Source organism: Chiloscyllium punctatum, chromosome 14 (assembly GCF_047496795.1).
Source record: "Chiloscyllium punctatum isolate Juve2018m chromosome 14, sChiPun1.3, whole genome shotgun sequence".
NCBI classification, from domain to species: Eukaryota; Metazoa; Chordata; class Chondrichthyes; order Orectolobiformes; family Hemiscylliidae; genus Chiloscyllium; species Chiloscyllium punctatum.
In genome coordinates, this window is record NC_092752.1 from 36,166,150 (window position 1) to 36,192,017 (window position 25,868).

Consider the following 25,868-nt stretch of genomic DNA (forward strand, 5'->3'; position numbering starts at 1 on the left):
TTTGAAAGATAACATCTCCAACAGTGCAATATTCTCTCAGTCCTGCATGAGAGCCCATCTGCGTATCATTCTTGAGCTTCAAGAGTGAGACTTGAATCCACAATTATTGTTTGTACTGTAGAACTGGCTGCTCTTGGTTGGAGGAGGAGAGTTACCACCAATACTCCCCTCTTTTTTTTTTCCCAGGCTGAAGGGTCTATTTGGTTAATACTGGGAGAGGATCTACCATGCCTTCTATGCTCACTTTGAGCAGAATTTTGATGGAGAGGTAGCACCTATTCTGACAAGTCCTGACGAACCTATTCCAACAGTCACTGCATCAGAGATCAGATTGGTTTTCCTTTTGTGTGAATCCAAGGAAAGTGATGAAACCAGACAGAGTATCAGGTCGTGCACCTAGAGCATGTGCACATCGACCAGCAGAGATCTTCTCGGACATCTTCAATCTCTCCTTGCAGCAGGCTAACATCATCCCTGTGCCTCAGAAGGCTCATGCAGCATGTCTCAATGACTGTCGCCCAGTAGCCCTAATTTGTGGTCACGAAGTGCTTTGAAAGGCTGGTCATAGCATTAATCAAGTCCAGCCTCCCCACTACTCTTGACCCACTCCAATTTGCCTATCGGACCAGCAGATCCACATCAGATGCCGTATCACTTGCCCTTCACTCCTCCCTAGAACATCCTGACACCAAGAACAATTGCGTAAGGATCCTATTCATTGACTACAATTCAGCCTTCAACACTATTAAATCCTCAAGACTGATTACTAAACTTAAGTGATCTCGGACCATGCCCAACTCTCTATAACTGGATCCTCAGAATCCCACAGGCCACAATCAGTGAAGATTGGGGACGATATTTCATCCTCACTAACACTTGACACTGGAGCCCCTCAGGGGTGCGTACTCAGCCTCTACTGTACTCGCTGTATACCCATGACTGTGTCGCCAAATACCAGACTAATGCCACTTACAAGTTCACTGATGACACCACCATATTCGGTCGAATCTCAGATGGAGACAAAACAGACTATAGACAGGAGGTGGAAGACCTGGAAAATGGTGCACTAAGAACAACCTAGCTGTCAATGCCAGCAAAACAAAGAACTCATTATTGATTTTCATCAGGATGCTATTCATGCCCTCCTGCACATTAACAGTACAGAGGTGGAATGAGTGGAGAGTGTCAAGTTCCTGAAGTGGTCATCCACAACAAGCTTTCTTGGACTCTTCATGTGGATGCACTGGTTATAGAGGTCCAACAACGTCTCCTCTTCCTCAGGTAGCTGAGGAACTTAGGCATGAAAGTGAATGCCCTTGCCAAGTTTGAAAGGTGCACCATCGTGAGCATTCTGTCTGGATGTATCACTACCTGGTGTGGTAACTGTACCATTCAAAATTGGAAACGGTCACAGAGTGGTGAATTTGGTCCGGACAATCACAAAGGCCAACCTCCTATCAATAGAATCCACCTACTGGGCCTGCTGTCTAGGAAAGGCCGCCAGCATTCTCAAAGATCCATCCAACCCTGGCAATGTTTTTCTACAACCTCTACCATTGGGGAGAAGGTATAGAAGTCTGAACGCACGCACAAGCCTGTTTTGTAACTGTTTCTACCCTACTGTTAGAGAGTCCTAGAGATGTACAGCATCTCTTTGGAAACAGACCCTTTGGTCCAACTTGTCCTTGCCTACCAGATATACCAACCCAATCTAGTCTCACCTGCCAGCACCTGGCCCACATCCCTCCAAACCCTTCCTATTCATATACCCATCCGGATGCCTTTTAAATGTTGCAATTGTACTAGCCTCCACCACTTCCTCTGGTAGCTCATTCCATACATGTACCACCCTCTGTGTGAAAAAGTTGCCCCTTAGGTCTCTTTTATACCTTCCCCCCTCACTTTAAATCGGTGCCCTCTAGTCCTACACTTCCCCCACTCTAGGGAAAAGACTTTGTTTATTTATCCTATCCATTCCGCCTGTTCCTGTGCTTTGTTTTTTCCACTGTTTACCTATTATTTACTATCTAAGCTACTTAACTATGAGCCTGTATTGCTCGCAAGACAAAGCTTTTCACTGTTCCTCCGCACACTTGACAATAACTTCAATTCAATTCAGTTGAGCCTCATAGAAGAAGTATTTGTCTTCAGTGATCCATACAGGACAGCAAAAGCTACAATATGTATTGACTAGTTTAATATTTAATAAAAAAAACTAAGGCCAGGAGATTCTGACAAACTGTGTCTCTGAATTTCGAGCTTGACTCCCCTTTTTCACATATCATATTGGATGGAACTTAATGCAGCCTCCAACATTAACCCTTTGCGAATCATTACCTTATAAAATAATTAACTTCTGACTCCGGTGAGTGTGCTACTCACTGAAAATTGCAATGAAATAATAACCCTCCACGTCTTTGAAGAAATTTTTCAAATGGATAAGGAACGTGTGCACATAAGGCAAACAAGTAAGGAAACACTGATCTGGGCAAAATACATTTAAAATATTTGAAATGATAACTTATATCTTAAGAACAGGTACTATGAGATGCTTTGGACAATATTCTGAGTTGGTATAACAGATGCATCTACAACTTTCTGATATCTCAAAGGGATTGTACCTTGTTGGATTTATTTATAAAGTGCATTAATTTCTCTCATTAGGGCCATAGTAAAGAAGCTGGATGTGGATGCAGAAATTTTATTTGATTTTGAAGTACTTTTGTTCGATTAGAACCGGTGATGGTTTTCTGTTCTTACCTCGTCTCGTGTGTTAAATAATGTCACCATAGACATTTTGCAAAAGGACTAGTGAAAATTTAAAAAGTACATTTTTGTTCAGTTTCAAGTCACAACAACCTGTATTCTCGCAAAGAAATCAAACTGTAGAAAAATGCATAATAATAACTTTATGTTGTTTTGAAAGTGGATAGATCAGTAAATGGTACATATGGTTAATCATTTTCTGTGTAATGGGAAAAAATGTGCTTTTTAAAAAACTCAGTTTTTCTGTTTACTAGAAAGATTGGATTCATGAGCTTGGTTTTCCTTCAAACAGAGGAGACTGAGGGATAAGTTAATTGAAGTGTCCAAAATGATGAATTTAAATATAGTGGACCCAAGACTGTCCACAATGAGAGGATGAGGCTTGAGGGGCTGAATGGCTTGCCTCTGTTCCTTTGTTCCTGGATAATTACCAGGGGCACAGAAAAGTTGATTGAAGGACTCAAGGGGGCATGAGGGAGGTTTTGTGGGGATTTGGAATTCACTGCCTTGTTTAATGGTTAAAATGGAAACCTGTAAATTAAGTGAACCTTAGATCTGCACCGAAAACACCATAACTTCATCTGTCCTTTGTTAAAATCATTATATCTTGGATTAAGCGAACAGTAATGTGATTGTGTGAAACATGCATTGCAGTTAAAATCTAAAATAGTTTTCTAAATTGGAAAAGTTTAAAATATGTTGTGTTTGGGGGTCACTTAGAACAGTTGGCTGGATGTCTAGAGTGATGTACAGGTTAGCAGTGGTGACTGCAGTACAGAAAGTCCCCAGGTTACACACGAGTTCCGTTTTTTTCCTGCTGTTTGTAAGCCAAATTTGTGTATCAGTCGGAACAAATATGGGCTAATTAGTCCGCCCATTCGTTAGGACGAAACATTGTATATAATTCGGATTTTTAAAAATGAGAAGCCAGAAGTCGGTTCATAAGTACGCGACGTTCGTAAGTCGTGCAGTCGTAACCTGGGGACTGCCTGTATTTTGCCCTCAAGAAGCAGAGTGATGTCCTTCAAACTATGTAATCAATTGCCTCTAATGAGAAAAGATGGCTGTGGTCTTTCACTGATGATAACTAATTGCTTAGTTACTTATTACCATATGAATCAAGTCTGCTACTTAGTGTGTTTTTAATGTTCAAGGGTCCTTAAAGCGCACAGTCCTATTTGTCAACTTAGATAGAAGCACTTGATTACTGTTGAATTATTTCATTTTACATATACCTATGTCTTTGGTAGCAAGAGCTGCTCTAATGTTTTCATGGGTGAAAGCACCTTATAATAATATCTACAAATGCTATTACTGGTGCTCAGGTATGTAGCCCCAAGCTCCAAAGGTGGCTTGTTTGTCAGTAATAAGTGGCACAACTGAATTAAAGGGCCATTAATGCTCTGGTGATTGATTTTGTCTTTAAATAATACTAATGCAATAAAAATAGTCTCTTAAAAGTAAAATTGCCTTGCCAACAGGTCACTGAGCCATTGTCTGCTTAAAATGTTTGAACGGAAATGAAAATCTAGAGATTCTGATGGCCATATTGTCACTGGAGTAGCGTAGACTGGAGTTACACATCAGAATCATAGGGAAACCCGCTGGCTCCGTAGCTGACTCCATAGGAATTGCTTCAGAAATTGAAACTTCCAATGGCCAGTCCGCCTGCACCTTTCTCAGGTATCTGTAAGAATAATAGAGTTGTAATGGTAGGGAATTTTAACTTTCCAAACATAGACTAGAGCTTCCATAGTGTTAAGGGCTTGGGTGGAAGGAATTTGTGTCCAAGAAAATTTTCTACTGCAGTATATGGATGTACCCACTAGAGAAGGAGCAAAGATTGACTTTTTATTGAGGAAATAAGGCAGGACAAGTGACTGAGATAGCAGTAAGGGAGCACTGTGTGGCCAGTGATCATCATTCTTAGTTTTAAAGCAGTAGCGGAAAAGGGTAGACCTGATCTAAAAGAGGAGGCATGCCAAATTTTGACAGTATTAGCCAAAAACTTTCAAATGTTGATTGGGAGAGGCAGATAAAAAAAAGACTGTTGGAACGTGGGAGGCCTTTGAAGCTGAAATAGCAAGAATCCAGACACTGTATGTTCCTATTAGTGTGAAAGGCAAAGCTGGTAGAAACAGGAAATACCGGTTAACTAGAGAAATTGAGATCTGCTCAAGAAAAAAGTAGGCATATGTCAGGTGATCATGGGATTGAGTGAATCAAAATCTACTTGAGAGAAATCAGGAGAGCAGAAAGGGCCATGAAATATTTTTGGCAAATAAGGTTGAGCATCCAAAGAGTTTCTATAAATACATTTAAGCACAAAAGAGTAAGTAAGGAGAGAATCAACAGGTTTGTCTATGTGTGGAATCACAGGAGATGGGTGAAATACTAAACAAGTATTTCATATCAGTATTCATTGTGGAGAACGACTTGGAAGCTAGAGAACTTGGGGAAATAAATAACATCTTGGGAAAGTGCCCATATTACAGATGAGGTGCTGGCTTTTTAAAATACATAAAGATGGATAAATCCCCTGGATTTGCTCTGGTGTGTCTCAGAACTTTTCAGGAAGCTAGGGAAGAGAATGCCAGTCTTCTTGCTGAGATCGTTTTATCATTGATGGCCACAGGTGAGGTGCTGAAAAACTGGAGGTTGGCTGATGTACTGCTATTATTTAAGAAAATCAGTAAGGAAAAGCCAGGGAACTATAGACCAGTCAGTCTGACATCACTGGGGGTAAGTTGATGGAGATTTTGAGGGACAGAAATTACATGCATTTGGAAAGGCAAGAATGAATTTAGGGAAAATCAACGTGTTTTTGTATATGGGAAATTGTGTCTCACTAATTTGATTTTTTTTTGAAGTGACAAAGAAAATTGATGAAGGTAGAGTGATAAACATTGTCTATGTGGACTTCTGTAAGGAATTCAAGAAGGTTCACATGGTAGACTAGTTAGATCGTGTGGAATCCAGGGCGGTGGCCAGTTGGGTTGAAAAGTGACTCAAAGGTAGGAGACTGGGTGGTAGTTGAGTGTTGTTTCTTGGACTGGAGGCCTGTGACTAGCAGTGTGCCACAAGGATCGATGCTGGGTCTGTTGTTTTTTTATCATTTATATAAACAATTTGGATGTGAAAATAGGAGGTATGTTTAATAAATTTGCAGATGATACAAAGATTGGTGGTATAGTAGACAGTGAAAAAGATAATCTCTAAGTACAATGGGGCCTTGATCAGATGAACCGAGGAGTGGCAGATGGAGTTTAATTTAGATAGATGTGAGGTGTCGTATTTTTGTAAGGTAATCCAGGCAGGGTTTATGCACTTAATGGTAGGGTCGCAGGGACTGTTGCCGAACAAAAGGATAGGTCCCTAAAAGTAGAGTCGCAGATAGAGAGGGTGGTGAAGATGGTATTTGGCACACTTGCCTTCATTGGTCATAACACTGAATATTGGTAGTTGGGATGTCAAACTGTAGCTGTACAGGATATTGGTTAGGCTGGTTTTACTGCATCCAGTTTTGGTCTCCTGTTAAAGGAAAGATGTTGTGAAACTTGAAAGGGGTCAGAAATAGATATTGTAGAGGCTGGATGGTTTGAGCTATTGGGAGGGTGGGGATGCTGCTTAATAGGCTTGGGCTTTTTTCCCCTGGAATGTCAGAGACTGAGGTTTATAAAAATCATGAGGGACATGGATAGGGTGAGTAGCCAACATCTTTTCCCCAGGGTTGGGGAGCCCAAAACTAGAGGGCATAGGTTTACGGTGCGAAGGCAAAGATTTGAAAGTGACCCGAGGGGCAATATTTTCATTCAGGGGGTGGTGCGTGTTTGAAACGAGCTGCCAAAGGAAGTGGTGGAGGCTGGTACAAATTACAACATTTTAAAAGCCATTTGAATGGGTATATGAATAGGAAGGGTTTAGAGGAATATGGACCAAATGCTAGCAAATGAAATTAGATCAGTTTAGAATATCTGGTCGGCTCTGTTTCCATGGTGTATAACTCTGACTCTATGATCTCCAATCCTCTGGAAGAACTCTTTGTGGTTGCAAACTTAACGGGGTCGTCATGCAAGACCAGTTGGAGGATTGAAATAGCTGCTCTAACTTCTGGGTAGTAATTAAACTGAAACGCCAAACTGTCCACTGAACTCTAGCCAACCTCCCCTCAAAGGAAAATCAAGTCCCAGAACTCTGTCACCTCCATCCACTCCGTCTCTACCCTAACCTTTCCAAACCCAATATCTTCCCACCTTGACCCAACATCTATCCTCATTGTCCTGACTGTTCACCCCAAGGGCATATTTTGGGTAGTGTCTTAAGTGCCCTGGCTAAAACGGAAAATTTATATTGCAGACCAGTAGAACAAACTTTGAAGTTCAAATTTGCTGATTATGAACATATTTGTGCCAGGTTTTGTTACTGTTTGAATTTTTCATGCGAACAGTGCATAGCTGTTGGGTAAAATCACTGTACACTTGGTAAAGATTAGAACCAACAATAAAGTCTTTGATTATTTGGCTGCATTACTACCAGCTAAATAAGTAAATATAATTTTTTTTGTACAGCTGGCTTTTTCTTAGGATCCCCACTGCAACTTGCGGTTTTGCTGAGTGTCAAGAGCGTGTGGCAAGGCTGGATGGTCTTTTAATGCTATGAGTGTATTAGGAAAGACTGATGAGTTAAAGGTATGGATAAGCACATGGAAGTGTAATATTTTTGCTACCACAGAAACGTGGTTGAGAGAAGAGCAGGTCTGGCAAATCAGCATTCCTTTGTAAGACCTTTAGGTAAGACAGGAGGGTATAAAAAGGGTAATGGAGTAGCAATAATTAGGGAGTCAATTACTGCAATAAGCAGAGATGATATCTTGGAAAGGTCTTCAAACAAGACTTTGTGGACAGAATTTTAAAATATTGACATGGCAGTCTCATTACTGTATAATAGACCTACAGTGAGTCAGCAGGAAATAGGGGACCAAATATTAGACAGTTCACAGATGTGTAAGAGTAATAACTTTGTAATTATATTAGAGGGTTTCAGCTTTCCCAATATAAATTGGGATAGTCATAGTATTAAGGGTTTTGAGGGGTTAGATTTCTGGAGGTTTTTTTTAATATGCAGAATGCCAAAAGGGACGGTGTTCTGCACGATCTGGTTCTGGGGAGTGAAGTCAGACAAGCGTTCAATTTGGCAATGGGGGAACCACTTTTGTGACCACAACATGATACGGTTCAAATTTGGTATGGATTAGGAGAAAGGTGGCCTGTAAAAGATGGCTTTGGATTGGGGGAAGGCAAGCTATATTAAAGTACAACAGGATCCAGCCAAAGTTGACTGGGAATAGCACTTTGTGGGTAAGTCTACAGCAGAGCAGTGGGGACGTGGATCCATTCAAAAAGGAGCTGGGGAGAATATAGGTACAACATTTGCCCTTTAGGGGTAAATATAGGAGCAATAGATTCAGGGAACCCTGAATAACTAAGATAATATAGGACTAGATGAGGAAGAAGTGAAAGGTTTTTAACAAATCTAAAGGGTGCAATTCAGCTACAGCCCTAGAAGAATATAGGGAATAAAAGAGGGAACTTAAGAAAGCAATTAGAAGAGCAAAAAGAGGCATGAAAGGAACTTGCAAACAGCATTAGGGAGAATTCTAATATATTTTATATTATATATAAAGGGAAGAGGTTAACCAGGGAAAGAGTAGGGACCATTAGCAACCAAGGGGACAATGTGTGTGTGAAGCTGAAGGATATTTAAACGGTATTAAATGAAATACTTTAATATTTGCTTGGAAAAGAAGAATGTTGGTACAGAATTCAGGATAAAAGGACTGTGAGAAACTTGCACAGTATGGCATAGGAAATTGGAGGTAGTGGAGGCTGTACAGACTTAAAAACAGACAAATACCAGGGTGAATTCCATTCCAGGCTGCTATGGGAGGCGAGGCAGGAAATTGCAGAGACTCTGACACAAATTTTTAATTCCTCTTTGGCCATTGGGGAAGTGCCAGAGGACTGGAGGATGGCTAATGTGGTTCCACCTTTCAAGAAAGATGGTAGAGATGAACCGGGAATTACAGACAGGTGAGTCTCCCATCACTGGTAGGGAAACAAGTGGAGAAAATTCTGAAGGAGAGAATTAGTATACACTTGTAAAAGCATGGGATAGTCAGCATGACTTTGACAGAGGGAGGTTATGCTTAATAAATGTTAGAATTTTTTGTGTGGAGAGGCAAGTTCAGTTGATGTAGTTTAATGGATTTTGGCAAGGTACAACATGGGAAACTGAGAAGGTTAAAGTATGTCAAATTCAGGGCAACTTGGTGAGATTAATCAGAAGCTGGCTTAGTAATTGGATACAAAGGGTAGTGGTAGAAGGCTGTTTGACTGACTGGCGGCTGGTGTAATGCAAGGATCAGTACTAGAACCCTTATTGTTTATTATACATAAATGATACAGATGAAAATGTGAAGCAAGTTTGCAGATTATACCAATATTGGTAGGGTGTTTCATATTGAAGAAGGTTGCAGGTTGGTCAGATGGTATTAAACTCTGATAAGTGAAGATGATACACTTTGGAAGAAAAAACACGAAGAGGGAGCATTGAATGAATGGCCGGACATTGGGAAGCGCAGAGGGATATTCGAGTAATTATTCACAAATTCCTGAATTCAGCAGACACGTGAATAGGATAGACATGTGGAACACTTCTTTTCATAAGTTGTGGCATAGAGTATAAGAGCAAGGAGTTGTACAGAGCATTAGTTAGGCCACAGCTGGATTTCTTTGTGCAGTCTGATCAACGTATTACACAAAGGATGTGATAGCAGTAGAGGGGCTACAGAGAAGTTTCATCAGGATATTGCCTGGGATGGTGCAATTGAGTTCTAAGGAGAGACTAGATAGGCTTAGATTTGTTTTCTTTAGAGCAGAGAAGGCTGAGGAAGGGATATGATTAAGGGTATGGATAGGATGAGATAGGGAGCAGCTTGTTGCCCTTAGTTGAGGGGTCAATCATAAGACGGCATAATTTTAGGGTAAGTGGCCAGAGATTCGGAGGGGATTTGCGAAAAAAAACATTTTCACTCAGGATGGTGGGAAGCTGGAATGCACTGCTGCCAGTGAAGATAGTGGATGCTGGACCTCCATACAACTTTTTTAAAAATTTGAATGAGCATTTGAAATATCATAACGTTAAAGGATATGGGACAAATGCAGGAAATTCGGATTAGCCTGTTTTTAATGGTAGGTATTATCGCTATAGACACAATGGGCCAAAAGGCTTTTTCTGCGCTATTTGAGTCTACGAACTTGTCCTAATATTTGACATTTTATTTCAGAATTTGAGAATTTACCACCTATAATTGTCTGTACACAAAGACTACTTTGGGAGACTGTACATTGAAATAAGATGTTGATTAGTGAAAAGGTTAAGCAGTTTGGAGACTTGTGCAGACCTCAACAGCACTTGTTAAGCATAAAACATGCAGTTTTCCAGCATTTACACTTTTTGCTTTTTACCTAGCACATAGTGTAACTCCTGTTTTAACTATAATAAAGAAATACTATTCCTTGAGCAGTTTTCAACAGTCTGCTGTATGCACAGTCACCAAATTCCATTGATGTTTGTGGATGTTATTAGTGATTTATTTTGAGAGACAGTTGAACAATATTTTCTTTTTGCATGTTTGTGAACATAAAAACTGCAGTCTTAATCAATTACTTTTATGGAGCCTATCAGCAAAGAGATCTCAAAACAAAGTGTGGTGGGATCAAAGGTTCTTTGTGGCCTTCATCTGGCACGCAGCTGTTAAAGATGCACTGGTCATTTTCTATCTTTAATTGATACCACTAGAGTGCAAATAAAAGGAAATTATGAACGGATGTGCAGATTGGTGTGGGATAGCCAGCTTTTGCTGCCCCCCCACCTAGTTCTTGTTATGCAGGATCTGTTGTGAGAGTGGGGAGGGGAAGAAATCAAAGTGTGAAAGTACACTGGTCACTGTGAATAACTCGCTGGTAGTGGCTGGAAAGAAATGAAATTACACCTTCTGTCAAAGTACTCGTGGAAACAAAATATCTTTCAGAACTTTTCTCGAGAAGACTTTAAAAGAATGAATGAAACCTTTGCCAGAATGTTTTGACTGGTTCTTTTAACATTTAATGTTTTGTACTGAATCTGCTAGTTCTGAGAAGTCTGGTGGTATATCACAATGAGGTTAATGCTCAATATTTCATTGGTAGGGAAGGAGGAAGAGAGATAGTGGGAATGTGGTGTGGCAAGTACTTTGCTAGTTTTTAAATTTGTAATGTTAGTAATCAGAGTTTTTCCAAGTTTAATTGTGCTATGACTGTTGTGACAAATTGATTTTTACATTGAAAACTGTGCAGCTAACATTGTACAGCTTATCAAACTCCATATCCCAGCAAGTACTAATTGCTCTGCCATATAGATTGTTGTTTCAGCATTAAATTACCAAAGTTATCTAACACAGCTTTAATTCTCATAAGTAAATTTACCAAGAAAAATAGCTAATTTAGACCATATATAGTAAAAGTAAGGAAATTAGGTTGCATTAAACTTATTCTGGGCCAATATATTAATTCATATATCCTGGAGAAAATAATGGTATTTTTAATACACTGCCTCTACTGATGTTGAAACAATAGCAATTTAGCTAGGAAGAGAATTTACCTCAATTGGCCATCATTGCTGTGTCTTCATTTTGCTCTCTTTTGCAGAACTTCATGGCAAGATCTGAGAGATTCTATTATTACTTGTGATGATGCACATCTTTAGCATATTACACTGTTAGAATTAATCCAAATACCACATTTTTGTCTTGCTCTTGTTTCCATCTCCCCACTCCAACCTCTGATTTAAATATTTTACTTTATGAAGACCAAACAAATCACAGCTTTACTCCTGATGTGGTACAGTGCTGAATTTTGTTTTCTTCACTTGGGGAGTAAAGAAGAGTCCCTATCTTTTTTTAACAGGAATAGTCATTGTGGCAGTTTCATAGATCTGCCCAAACAAGTACTCTTGGAGGGGATTTGAGATTTAAGTCATGTAGCTGGTGCTTCTGATTGTGCTGGCAGGAAGGAAATTTGTAGATAACTTGGGTTCACTACTCTTCTCATCTTATGATCCCTAACAAGACTGCCAAATTTGTTATGGTCTTGCCAGTGGCAAGTTTTCTTTTAAAGACCACGTGTGGCTCGTTGCTTTGAAAAGAAACCTCGCCTGATGCAGCTAAAAATTTGCCAGATTTGATTGTATTTTAAGTTGCAAAATTCTCTTGTTATTTCAGCTATGTAGTAGTCCAACTTCCACGGCAATTGCTAGACCCAGAAAGACCAAAAAGAAGTGGTATCTTATTATCACACGGGTTACAAATGTTTACAACGTCAAATGAGAAAGGAAATTAGGCTTGAACAACTAATGCTGGCTTTGCCAGTGACACTTGTGTCCTGTGAAAGAAAGTATTTCAATTACATCTCATCCTGATGGTGTTCCCATATGTCTATTGCTCTTGTCCTTCAAGATGGTAGTAGCCTTCTAAGGGGCCTCAGTAAAGTCTTGTAGATGGTACTAACTGGTATTTGAGTGTTTTTGTAAAGGAAGCAAATGTTTGTCGATATGCCAACCAAGTGAATATATTCTGGATGGTGTTGTTAGAGCTGTGCTTATTCAGGCAGGTGGGTGCTATAATCTCCTGCTATTCTGTGAATCAAAACACTATGCTGGATCGACATTATAAAATTGTCTGTAACTGCAACTTCAGCACCTTATCCCTACTAGGCCTTCTCGATTTCTGTTCAATGATCATAATGCCATTTTCATCATCACTTTTATCTATTGTCTAGGCAGTCTTCAGATTTCTGATAAATAGTTGTATACTTTTTTGTTCAAAATGAAATCTATATTTTTTTATTATTGCTCACATAGCACAGTAAGCTCAAGAACTCCAAGAATCTATCTGTTTTGTTATCTGTCCAAATGATAATATCAGGCACTAGCATAGCACTGTTATCTTCTAAAATTAATTGATGACATCCAACTCAATGTTGCTTTCTATTTTCTTAATCCTAATAATACCTCGATGCTGATAAAATGAATGTTGATAGGACTGAATCTATTTTCAGATAGCAGCAGGTGTGCATGCGACAGAAGGGTGTTCATGCACGAGAAGGGTGTGTGTGTACGCGTAAGCAAAGTGTGCGCGCGTGTGAGAAAAGTGTGCACACGTGAGAACGGTGTGTGCGCGCTTGTGAGAAAGGAGGATGTGTGCATGTGAGTGAAGGGTATGCGTGTGTGTGCATGTGAGAGCAAAAGGTGTGCGCGTGCATGTGTGTAAGCAAAGGGCGTGCATGTGTGAGCAGGGTATGCATGAAGGGTATGGAGGGGGGGGATCAGTTTAATGGTTAGTTCAGAGTTAGGCCATGTTTTTACTTGCCTGCAGTGGACCCCTCAAATTCTCCAATTTGAATGCATCTATTCAAAATGTTCCAGAGGCAGGGGATTTAGAATCTCAATTTCTTGAGCAATTCTGTCAGAGTAAGCCATGTCAGGAATTCTGCAGGATCCCAACACCGGACTTCATCTATGTCTTGGAAATGGTCATCACAAATAAAGGCCTTTTTATCACTTGGAATAGCATAAAGGCCATTGCAGCAGAAAAGTGTACTGTACTTTAATTTTGGGACTAATGTTAAATTCAGTCCAGACAATTGGAACAAAATCTACCTGGCTTAATTCTGGAGAAAATGCTCTTGGCTAATTTTAAATATAACAGCTATAAGTCAAACTTACTGAAAATCAATGCCTCAATGAGATGCAGCTTGGGTATTCTAAAGCAGCTTGAGGGAGTTTTACATTGTATTTGGTGATGGTCAATCCAAAATTAAAATACTGAATCTTGATACTATGTACTAAAATGTTGCATGGGTTCCATTCCCTAGCACTGCCATTTCACATTTGATGTACAAAACCCAAATATCTTCAAACATCATCACTTGGTATCTCTGAAGTATGAATGTTTTATTCCTTTTTCAATCTCAAAAATGCATTTTAAATAAAATGGACGCATTATCATCTTCTCAACTTCATGCATTTACCTGAATAATACATTTAGAAATTTCTACCAGATGAAAATGCATTTTTGTCATTAACTATACACCTACTTATTAGCTAATTAAAGGTGTATTACCATTTACTTACAAAGTTTGCAAGGCAGAATGGGATGTATGCTATCCCTTATTGGTAAATGAACATTTATTTTTAAACTAAATATATCCAACTTTCACCACGTTAGTCTTATCATAGCTTAACCGCTAAGTCTAACACGAGCATTCATTTATTTCTCATGTTCACGTGTTAGGCAAACCTACGCATTGTATATAAGGTGTCACATTCGAACAACGGAAAAATTAAAAATCTGCTATTTTAAGTGGAAAACTGTAACACTGTGTGTCAGATTAAATGCTCTGTTCTTACTAGCTAGTGAACCACGTGGCCTTTTCCAACAATCGACATCAGTTTCGTGATCATGTTTAGGCTCTTAATTCTAGATTTTTTTAATTGAATTCTGCCATAGCAGAGTTTGAATCGAGGTCCCCAGAAGGTTGCCTGAGTTTCTAGATTAATAGCCTCGCAAATATACCACTAACCCATTGCATCCCCTTGTTTTCCCTTTCTCTGAGCACGCTGTACTATGCAGACATAGTTGGACTTAGGTGTATTCTGCATTTCTGCCTGGCACTATGGGCAGAACCTTTTGCCATAAAAATGCAGAAACAAGCTGGCAATCTGTCTGATTTCCTCTCCTTTGAAAATCTGACAAACGAAAATTTCAGTTCAATGTATAGTTTAGGAAGTGAAGGTGTGTGCATTCAGGCCACTTTTGTTTATACTAACCATTATATGTGTAAATGAGAAAGCAAATTGATAAATGTAGGAAGTGCAAGTAGAAATTTCAAAATACTTTATATTTGAGGAGGGCATAACAGAGAATGAGTATTAATTTGTGTTAGTATAAGAATAATCAAAAGGATTTTAAGCATCTTGAAAATCAGGAGGGAGCTAACAAAACAGTTTAAAAGACCAGGCACTTGCTGAGTAAGCACCAGTGTTGTTTCAGAGAATAATAAGTTTTAAGTTTGTATTAATGAAGAGTGTGTTGGCAAATGCACCCCTGCAATTTTATTTCCAATTCTTCTTGGCAATTTTGAAGTACAAATTTTATTACAATAGATTCTAAAAATCACACACCAGTCTTAATGCTGTTGAGTGTGAAATGTGCTGCCAGAGGAATTGGTAGAGGCTGGTACAATTGCAGCATTTAAAAGGCATCAGGATGGGTATATGAATAGGAAAGAATATGTCAAAGTGGAATTAGAAATGATGCACTGGGGTCCAGAATGGCAACCAAAACGTTCATTTGATTTATTGTTGTCACATGTACCTAAATACAGCAAAAAAAATTGCTTTGTGAGCAGTATAGGCAGATAATAACATACATTGGGCCAGGCAGCATCCGAGGAGCAGGAGAATTGATGTTTGGGCATAAGCCCTTCTTCAGGAATCTCCGAAACCTCAAACCCCTCTGCCTGCCTCCTCCACTATGTCCCCACTCTGCAAAAATAACGGCAGATAGCACATTTTATGATCATCAAGGCTGAGATTACTTAATTATTTCTTTTGGATCAAACTTTATCTGATGCTCCTTCCTGTCCTAGGCCTGAACTTGTATCTTTCTTCAGTTTGTTTTCTGATGACTCGGATGCTGCCTGGCCTCCTGCGCTTTACCAACACCACACTTTTCAACTCCAGCATCTGCAGTCCTCACTTTCTCCTAATAACATACAATGCCGTACAATACATATGATTTGGAGATGCCGGTGTTGGACTGGGATGTGCAAAGTTAAAAATCATACAACAGCAGGTTTAGTTGGAAGCACACTAGCTTTCAGAGTGTCACTCCAAAAGCTAGTGTGCTTCCAATTAAACCTGTTGGACTATAACCAGGTGTTGTGATTTTTAACTTTGTACAAAACATAGCATGTTCAGATAGATTGAAGCGGATGCACAGGAGGTGCACAAAAGCAAGATCAACATTAATTAGAAGTTAGAGAGGTTCATTCTTTCTAATGGTTGCTCCTGAACCTGTTGGTACATGCATCTTCTGCCTGACGAAAGAGGTTTTGAAGAGAGTATTACTGGGGTGGGAGGGGTCTTTGTTCGCGGCCTTTCCAAGTAGATGGAGTCCATGGATGGTAAGTTGGTTTTTATGATGGTCTTGACTGTGTACACAGCTTTCTGTAGTTTCGGTCCTGGACAAAGCAGTTGCTGTATCAAGCCGTTATGCACCCCAATAGAATGTTTTCTGTGGTGCATATGTAAATGTTGGTGAGAGTCTTTATATACATGCTGAATTTCCTAAGCCTCCTGAGGAAGAAATGTTATTGTACCTTCTTGACCATCACATCTTCGTGGGAGGTGCAGAACAGATTATTGGCTATTGTCACTCTGAGGAACTTGACCATCTCCATCTCAGCTTCATTAACATCGATGCGTTATTGCACCATGACACCAAGCATTCTGACTCATTATTGTTTGATATCCGGCCTGCAGCAGTGGTGTCGTCAGCGACCTTGTAGAACCTAGGTCTCAGAGTTTTGAGATTATTCTGGTTGGGGTTATATTGTTGAAGGTGGAGCTGTAATCTTGAGTAGGATCCTGAGGTAGATATTCATATTACCCAGATGTTCCAGGGATGAGTGTAAGGCTAGGGAAATAGCATCTGCTGTGGACCTGTTTCTCTACTAGGCAATTTGCAAGGGATCAAGGCAGTCTGGAAAGCTATAATTGATGGGGACCATGTCTAACATCTTGAAGCACTGCATCACTATGGTGGTCAGAGCCACCGGCCGGTAGTCGTTGAGGCATGTTGCATGTGTTTTCTTTGATACTGGGAGGATAGTGGTTTTCTTGAAACAGGTTGGGACTTCAAATTGTAGCAAGGATAGGTTTCATCAGCTGGTATGTACAGGATCTGAATGCATGACTAGAGACTCCTTCTGGGACAATCGCTTTCCTCAGGTTCACTATCGAGAAGGTTGCTCTGACACCTGCGGTGGTCACAGAGGGAACAGGTGCGTTGAGGGCTTTTGGGGCTGGTGACACCACACCACTAACATTCTGCTCAAACTGAGCACAAAAAGCTTTGAGCGCATCAGGGAGGGATTTTTTTTGTCTGTTATTTTGCTATGCTTCATTTTGTGTCCCATTATATCATGTAGTCCTTGCCCCAGACGGTGGGTATTGATGGCATTAGTTTATTTACCTGTTCATTTAAATGAACAGGTAGGAGACTCATAGGCCTGGTTATTTACCAGATCTGTATCCAAATGGCTAGTTCTCCCTGTATTCCATGAGATCTAACCTTGTTAATCAGTTTTACCATGTGGAACCTTGTCAAACACTTAATGAAGTCCATATCCCATCCACCACTCTGCCTTCATCAATCCTCTTTGTTGTTTCTTCAAAAAACTCAATCAAGTTAGTGAGACATGATTTCCCACACACAAGGCCGTGTTGACCAGCCCTAATCGGTCCTTACATTTCCAAATACATGTAAATCCTGGCCCTCAGAATTCCCTCCAACAATTTACCCACCACTGATGTTAGGTTCACTGTCTATGGTTCCCTGGCTTTTCCTTTTCGCCTTTCTTAAATAGTGGCACCATGTTAGCTAACCTCTAATCTTCTGGTGCCTCACCTCTCACAATGAAACAAATTTCTCAGCAAGGGGCTCAGCAATCACTTTTCTAGCTTTCCACAGTTTTCTAGGGTACACCTGATCACGTCTTGAGGATTTATCCACCTTTATGGGTTTTAAGACGTCCAGCACCACCACCTCTGTAAGATGGACATTTTTCAGTGTGTCACTGTTTATTTCCCCATGTTCTGTATCCTCTATATTCTTGTCCATAGTAAACACGGATGTAAAATGCTCATAGTATCTTCCCCCATCTGTTTTGGGCGGCACAGTGGTTAGCACTGCTGCCTCATAGCGCCAGAGACCTGGGTTCAATTCCCACCTCTGGCAACTGTCTGTGTGGAGTTTGCACATTCTCCTCGTGTCTGCATGGGTTTCCCCTCAGTCCAAAGATGTGCAGGTTAGGTGAATTGGCCATGCTAAATTGCCCGTTATATTAGGTGAAGGGGTAAATGTAGGAGAATGGGTCTGGGTGGGTTGCTGTTCGGAGGGTCGGTGTGGACTTGTTGCGCCAAAGGGCCTGTTTCCACACTGTAAGTAATCTAATCCAGCGGTTCCACACATAGGCGGCCTTGCTGATATTCAAGGGGCCCTATTCTCCTGTTACTGTTGTCTTTAATATATATGGAGATTCTCCATAACTCTATTTGCCAAAGCTATTTCATGTCCCCTTTTTGCCCTCTTGAATTCCCTATTGAATGTATTCCTACTGACTTTATATTCTTTTAGGGATTCACTCGATCTCTACCTGACATATGCTTCCTTCTTATTCTTGACAAAACCTAAATTTTTCTAGTCATCCAGCATTCCCTACACCTACCAGCCTTGCCTTTCACCCTAATAGGCGCATACTGTCCCTGGACTCATAATCTCATTTTTGAAGGCTTTCCATTTTCTTTCCCTGCAAACCTGGTCAGAATGGTATTGAACGACAATATGAAATAGTTCAATTTTAAAGGGGCTGCAGAAGCAGAGAGACCAGGGTGTTAATGTGCACAGATCATTGACAGTGGCAAGGCAAATGGAGAGAGCACTTAATAAATTATACAATGTCTCAGCTTTATTAATGGTATAAAGTACAAGAGCAAGAAGTGATGTTGAACTTGTACAAGACACTGCTAAGACCTCAGAGTATTGTAGGAAGTAATGGTGAAACATTATAGAAAAGCTATGAATACCCTCTGGAGAAAGTGCAAAAATGACTTATAAGAATGGTTCCAGGAATGAGAATCTTCAGTTATCAGGAAGTTGAAGTTTGCACTGTTCTCCTTGGAGAGAAGAAGGCTGAGAGGAGATTTTTTTCAAAATCGATGTTTTCAAAATCAACAACAGGCTGGATAGAGTAAATAGGGAGATTTTGGTCCATTAAAGAAAATAAAAGACATGATGGTATAGATTTGGAAGTGATAAGCAAGGGTGATGTGATAAAAATCTTTTTCTCACAGCGAGCAGTTAGGATATAGAATGCATTGTTTGGAAATGTGATGTAGGCAGGTTCAACTGAGGCATTAAAGAGAGCAGATGATTATTTGGATGGAGAGAGTACACAGGGATATGGGAAAATATAGATGTGTACTACATAATTGAACTGGTCGGTCATAATCTGCCAAATAGTCGCACTAATAATTGAGGTTCGTGTGGTACTGACATTGGTATTGGGACAAGAGAACCTTGTACCGTTTGGGTACCATGCTGAGGCTGGAATTCTAGTGAGCTATGTAACCAGGGAAGTAGAGCGCCTTAAACTGAACAATTGAGTAAAGGGATCATGATTGGGTAAATGTTTTAAACCAAATAAAGACAAAAAGGCAAAATTGTAATACAAGTCATGTAATCTTTGTCCAAAGCCTCAGGACCAACTGCTTTTTGAATGCAAGACAATAAATAAATTTACACAGTTACAATCACATGTTCTGATTCAACAAGTAGAGTTAAAAATCAAGATTGTGTGCATAGCTGTGTATAAATAACTATTCACAGAGGAGAAGAACAGCCAAAAATTTGTATTTACCAGGATACACTTAGGTCTACAATAGGTACATTCACATTCTTTGGGGGGAAAAAACTTCACTTAGCTCAAACAGACTGAAAGACAAGTTTTTATTTTCCAAAGAGCCCAAACGAGTATCTACAGGTCTGTCAAGTCTTTTTCGATTTTTGGATGTGCAGATAAGATACCCAACTTGTGTTGGAAATAAATGTCAGAGAATGGCAGAAAGAGACTAATTCAAGGATTAATAGTATTAATTTTATTTTTAAAATAGATTAAATTAATGGCTGTTTCTGAACAAGTGTAACATTCATAGCAAAATAAACAAATTGGCAAGCATTGAAGTAAATAAATACGATTGGATAGCCATCACTAAGACAAAGCTACATGATGACAAGGATTGGGTCCTGAATATTGTGGAGTATACTTCATTCAAGAGGAATACAATGCATTGTAAAAGGAAATATCTAACATTGTTAATCAATGATGACATTGGTTAGAGATGACCTTGGTTCATGAGATGGAGAATTGATTTGGGTGGAGATAAAGGATAGTAGAAGAAAATAGTCACTAGTAGAGGTTGTCTAAAGACTTAACAGTAACCACACGTAAGAAGAAATACAGTAAAAGAAATATCTATGCTTGTGGTAAAGGAATTGCTATACTGATATACGTATAAACTAGAAAAATCAGGTCAGCAATAGCAACTGTATAAGGAATTTACAGAATGGTTTTGAGAGATTGTTGGAGCTGTACATTCTGAACCAACCAGAGAGCTAGTGATGTAAGACTTATTGTTATGTAATGTGACTGGATTTATTTATTATCTTAGGAGTATGGATACAACTAAGTAGCAGTAAGAATAATATGATCAAATTTTACATTTGAATTGAAAGGAAGAGGAGTTAGTTAAGACAAGTATTTTAAAATAGAGGGATTAAGTTGTTATGCAGGGTAAAATAGCTGAAGCTAGCTATTTTCTCTAGAGTATTGGAGGCTGAGGGGTGACCTTACTGAGGTTTATAAAATCAAGGGGCATGAATAGGGTGAAGAGCCAAGGTGTTTTTCTCTGGTAGGTTTAAGGTAAGAGGGGAAAAATATAAAGGGACCTAAGGGGCGATGTTTTCAGGCAGAGGGTGGTATGTCTATGGAACAAGCTGCAAGAGGAAGTGGTAGAGTCAGGTACAACAACAACTTTTAAAGGCATCTGGATAGGTACATGATCGGAAGAGTTTAGAGGGATATGGGCCAAATGCTGGCAAATGACACTAGATTCATTTAGGATACCTGGTCAGCAAGGATGAGTTGGACTGGAGGGTCTGTTTCTGGCTGTACAACTCTGACTCTAAGTGAACCGGGATATAAGGCCAGGGAGTAAATCAGTACCGAATACTGAGTACGTCGACTGCTACCAGAACAAAGTGCCCAACGTCCATTCTTGATTAAAAATATTAAGAAAACCATCAAAACTGAGGAAAAAGCATAAGATTATTCAAAGCTGAGTGACAGATCAGCTGATTGGACAGAATATAAATAATGGAGACAGTGATTGAAAGGTTAATTAGGTGGAAGAAATTCCAAAAGGAAGTTAGCTAGAAATATAATACAGGATGGTAAGAGTTTCTGCAACCAATTGGGAAAGCTCAAAGTAATCAGTAAGTTTTATTATTGGGAATTCATGGAATCCTTTGAAGAAGTAAAATGTGCTATGAATGGCGAACCTATAGACATACTGTACTTGAATTTCCAGAAAGTCTCTCTCAAGGTCCCATGTCATAGATATTGTGCCAAATTAAAAGCTCTTGGAATAGATAGAAGATTGACTGGCAGAATGTTGAGAATGCAAAAATGGGCCTTTTTCAGATTGGCAGAATACAGCAAGTGTAGTCCCACATATGGGTACTGGTGCCTCAGCGTTTTACAATTTACATCAATAAATTGGATGAGGGGAGCGAAGTTATACTAATTAAATTTATATATGACAGATACGAAAGTTTTTATTGGTCAACTCTCAAGTTATAGATCAGTAAGTTAAAAAGGACTGTGACAAAAGGTTGGAGAGAGTGAACGTGACACAGGCTGGATGCATACAAAAATACAGATAGGTTGATTGGACAAAAATCTAGCAGATGGAGTGTTAGTGTTCCAATGCACGACAGACTAAAATATTAGTGTGCACATACAGCAAATAATGAAGACTACCAATGGGATGCTATCCTTCGTTATGAGAGGAATTGAGTATAAAAGTAAGAATTAATGTTTCAGTTATACAGAGCACTGGTGAAACCATATCTTGAATATTGCACATTGATAACTGTCAAATTGGATTTTAATTAGCAGGGATCTGAGAGAGCAAACTCAACACTTAGACAAAGATTCAAAAACAACCTTGAACTGAAAAATGTCGAGTCTTTAAAAACATTGCATTCAGTTTTTTGGCTAAAAAAAAGGGAGAAACCAAAGGATCGTAGCGCACTCCAACTTTTTCGCATGTTTACAAAGGAGAGAATAACATTTATATTCTTTGAAATATGCTGAGAAGTGATAGATTATGATGAAATGTTTATCATCTATAACACTGAACTTTGCCTTATTGGTTTTTCAAAACATCAATCATTCCCGTTATTCCATAACTTTGTTTCTGTGTACGGACATTTTGTTTCGGCTGAAATCTGCGGTTCAAAATGTACCAGGAGCCGTTACAAAGTTAGAGATTTTTGTATGCATCCAGCCTGTGTCACGTTCACTGTCTCCAACCTTTTGTCACAGTCCTTTTTCACTTACTGATCTATAACTCGAGAGTCGGCCAATTTTCCCATCATGCAATATTAAATATTCCCCACACTACCAAAGCTCTGCCCTATTTGATTAGGGAAGGATGTAAATGCATTGCAATGAGCACATTGTCTTATGAGGAAAGCTTGAAAAGAAGAGGCTTCTTTTACGCTGAAGTACAGAATAGTGAAGAGTGACTTTCTTTGAAATGTATAAGATCATGAATGGACTTGGCAAGGTGGATTTCAAAGGCTGTTTTCAAAACAAAGTGACACTTTAAAAAATTAGTTCTTTTAGGATAGATCAGATGTTTTGTTCTGAGAATTGTGTGACATTAGAACTCTCTGCCTCACAGCTAGAGGCAGGATAATTGAATATTTTTAAAAGAAAGGTAGATAAAAATCTTCTGTTAAGCAATGAAATATTGAAGTATATAGGAATGCAGAATTTGGAACACAAATCAGCCATGATCTTATTGCCTGATAAAGCATGCTCAAGGGACCGAAAGGCCTACATCTTCTAATTCTTACATTCATACATACATGGATTTTTTTAAAGTCACAAAAGGGAATAGGAAGAAGTTTGAAAATAAGCTGTAAAAAAAAAGGCAAAAATCTTGAAATTAATAAATGTAAAACTTGTATAAATATAATACTAAAGAAAATAGAGGTAGGGGTCAAGTAACTAAAGGTGCAGAAGATAAATTCAAGAGTAATATTAAATGGCAGAAATGCTGAGTAATTGCTATACCTTGATATTTACAAAGGAAACTAATAAGGTAGGCATTACATGAGAAGAAAATACCAAAAAAGATATCAAAGCCTTTGAGATGGAAAGGAAGTAGATGGTTGATAAATTAGGCCAGCTTCAAAGGGGATAAAATGAATTGGTTGCATCTGCACAGCCTAAGCAAGGGAATAGTGCCAGAAAACTGGCAAGAAGCTAAAGCTGTTTCTATGTTTGCTAAGATAAATGGAATAAATGTACAGAAATGTAAACTACTTAGCTCAGTATTGGTGGTGGAAATTATATTGGATATTATGTTGGGTATATGTTGAAATTTATATTACACTCAAAAGTGTAATAGCGAAACCTCTGGAGACTCCAAATATAACAATTCAATACAGTTGGTCAAGCATGACTTTCCCTTTTGAAATCCATGCTGACTATTCTTTAAGGAAACAAACCCTTGGTTAAAGCTCCACATCAGGGAAGTAAATACAATCTCCACATAGTTGGGGGGCACGGTGGCACAGTGGTTAGCACTGCTGCCTCACAGCGCCAGAGACCTGGGTTCAATTCCTGCCTCAGGCGACTGACTGTGTGGAGTTTGCACGTTCTCCCCGTGTCTGCGTGGGTTTCCTCCGGGTGCTCCGGTTTCCTCCCACAGTCCAAAGATGTGCAGGTCAGGTGAATTGGCCATCATAAATTGCCCGTAGTGTAGGTAAGGGGTAGATGTAGGGGTATGGGTGGGTTGCGCTTCGGCGGGGCGGTGTGGACTTGTTGGGCCGAAGGGCCTGTTTCCACACTGTAAGTAATCTAATCTAATCTAATCATAGATTTCTCATATTGATCAAGTCATCTAAAGTCAGGGGACAAGCAGGAAACTGATAACAAAGGAGCTACAAAAGGGAAAGCAAACCATTGATGTTAAAGGTAGTTACTGAGACTGGCTAAAATGAGGTTTTCTATGTTGATCAGTATTGTAACCACTGATCATTATTTTTGTTACGTTTTTCATCTTTTGGAATGGATTGCAGGTTTCAGTTCATAAATTCTGGGATTTACATATTAATTGTAAGTGACATTCTCGAGATAACTTTGTTTGAGAGGAGGTGTCACCTTTTTTAATAAAACTATGTGTTAAAGGTGTGAAGTTAGACTCTGTCTGTCTATCCTAATCTTCAGTCAAACTGGTTTGATTTCCAAAGTAGGAATTTATAGAAAGTTACTGCATGCAGATTGTATGCTTCTTGAGCAAAATAGAATGTCTGCAAATACAATTTTGCAAATTCACGCCATAGACTTGTGTGTGCGCATGTATATGAGAGAATTTGAGTGTGCGTGAGAGAAATGTGTACTTGCATGTATGCGAGAGTATGGCTGAGGATGTGTGTGTGTGTGTGTATATATATGAGAGAGAGAGCATGTTTAGCCACTCTAAGTTGTTGCATATCCCGAAGTCCACCTTGAAGGATGGTCACTCAAGGCCGAATGTCCCTGAGCGTTGAAGTGTTTGTCGGCTAAGAGGAAACTTTGAGCGAGCAGTTAGTGGTGTCACTCGTAGCCATGATGTGGAGGTGCCAGTGTTGGACGAGGGGTCATGCCACACTACAAGTGATCCCACTACACTGTACTCTCCCTCTCTCTCACACTCATTGTTGCGGTCTCTCAGACTTGCTCACGACCTCCCTCCCTCTCTCGTGCTTATGCACATACACACAATCTTACATACTCTCAAACTCATGCAGTCTCTCTCTCTCTCTCTCACACACACCCTCTCTGACTCTCTCTGACTGTCTCACTCACTCTCTCTCACCTCTCTCTCTCTCACTCTCTCTGACTCACTCTCTCTGTCTCACTCTCTCTCACTCACCTCTCACTCACTCACTCTCACTCACTCACTCTCTCTCACACACTCTCCCTCTCACCTTCTCACACTCTCTCACACTCTCTCTCACACTCTCACTCTCACTCTGTCTCTCTCACACTCTCTCTCTCTCATACACTCTCCCTCTCTCATACACTCTCCCTCTCTCTCTCTGTCTCACTCATTCTCTCTCTTTCTCTCTCATACATTTCTCTCTCTTTCTCTCTCATACAGTCACTCTCACATTTTCTCCCTCTCGTACACGTGCTCGCTCACTCTCTTACACAAGCGCGCGCGCGCTCATTCTCTCTCTCTCTCTTCTCCCCCCGCGCCTCACGCGCGCCCTCGCGCTCTTATACGCATGCTCTCTCGTGGGCGCTCGCCTGAGACACTGTGACTCTCAGGTTAAACCACCACAAGTCATCACTGTGTGACTAGAGAGCTGCCCTACAGTATGGTAGCACTATGGTGACTTATCTTTAACATTGCTTAAGTAGCCCTATTCCAGTTGTGTGGCCAGATATTTTTTGGCAAGACACCACATTCATGCATTTGAACTTTCCAGAAGAGACCACTGAATAGAGTGTTGAAGCTCTCGCTAATTTCTGCATCTCCGACAGTTTGGACAAACTCGGGCTCACCAATATTTCCAACTGAAAAGCAAATTGACTGTTGCTGAAATTTTCAAGATTTGCATCATTTGTTTGGACTACAGTGATAAGAACTAGATTTTTGTAGATATCAACTATTACTGGAAAGTTCTTTCCATTGTGCTGAAAACCATGTTTTAAATACTGGGAGTAGTACTGTTGATGAAAATGTTTAAGTATGTACATTCAGATTGTTTGAATATTTACAATACTCCAGTGGTTTGGAGATTGTGGCCACTTCATAACTTTCACATTGTTTCTAACCTATTAATGCTAATTCTCACTTTTTTTTTCTGTTGCAAACATTCT

The 25,868-nt window shown here is 39.7% G+C and overlaps 1 protein-coding gene across 2 annotated transcripts in view; it reads left to right on the forward strand.

Annotated features, from left to right (window-relative positions):
- The window catches only part of ankrd50 (ankyrin repeat domain 50), a 77,112-nt gene that overhangs the window by 26,715 nt on the left and 24,529 nt on the right, over nucleotides 1-25,868 (forward strand). The gene's annotated exons all lie outside the window — the stretch shown is intronic.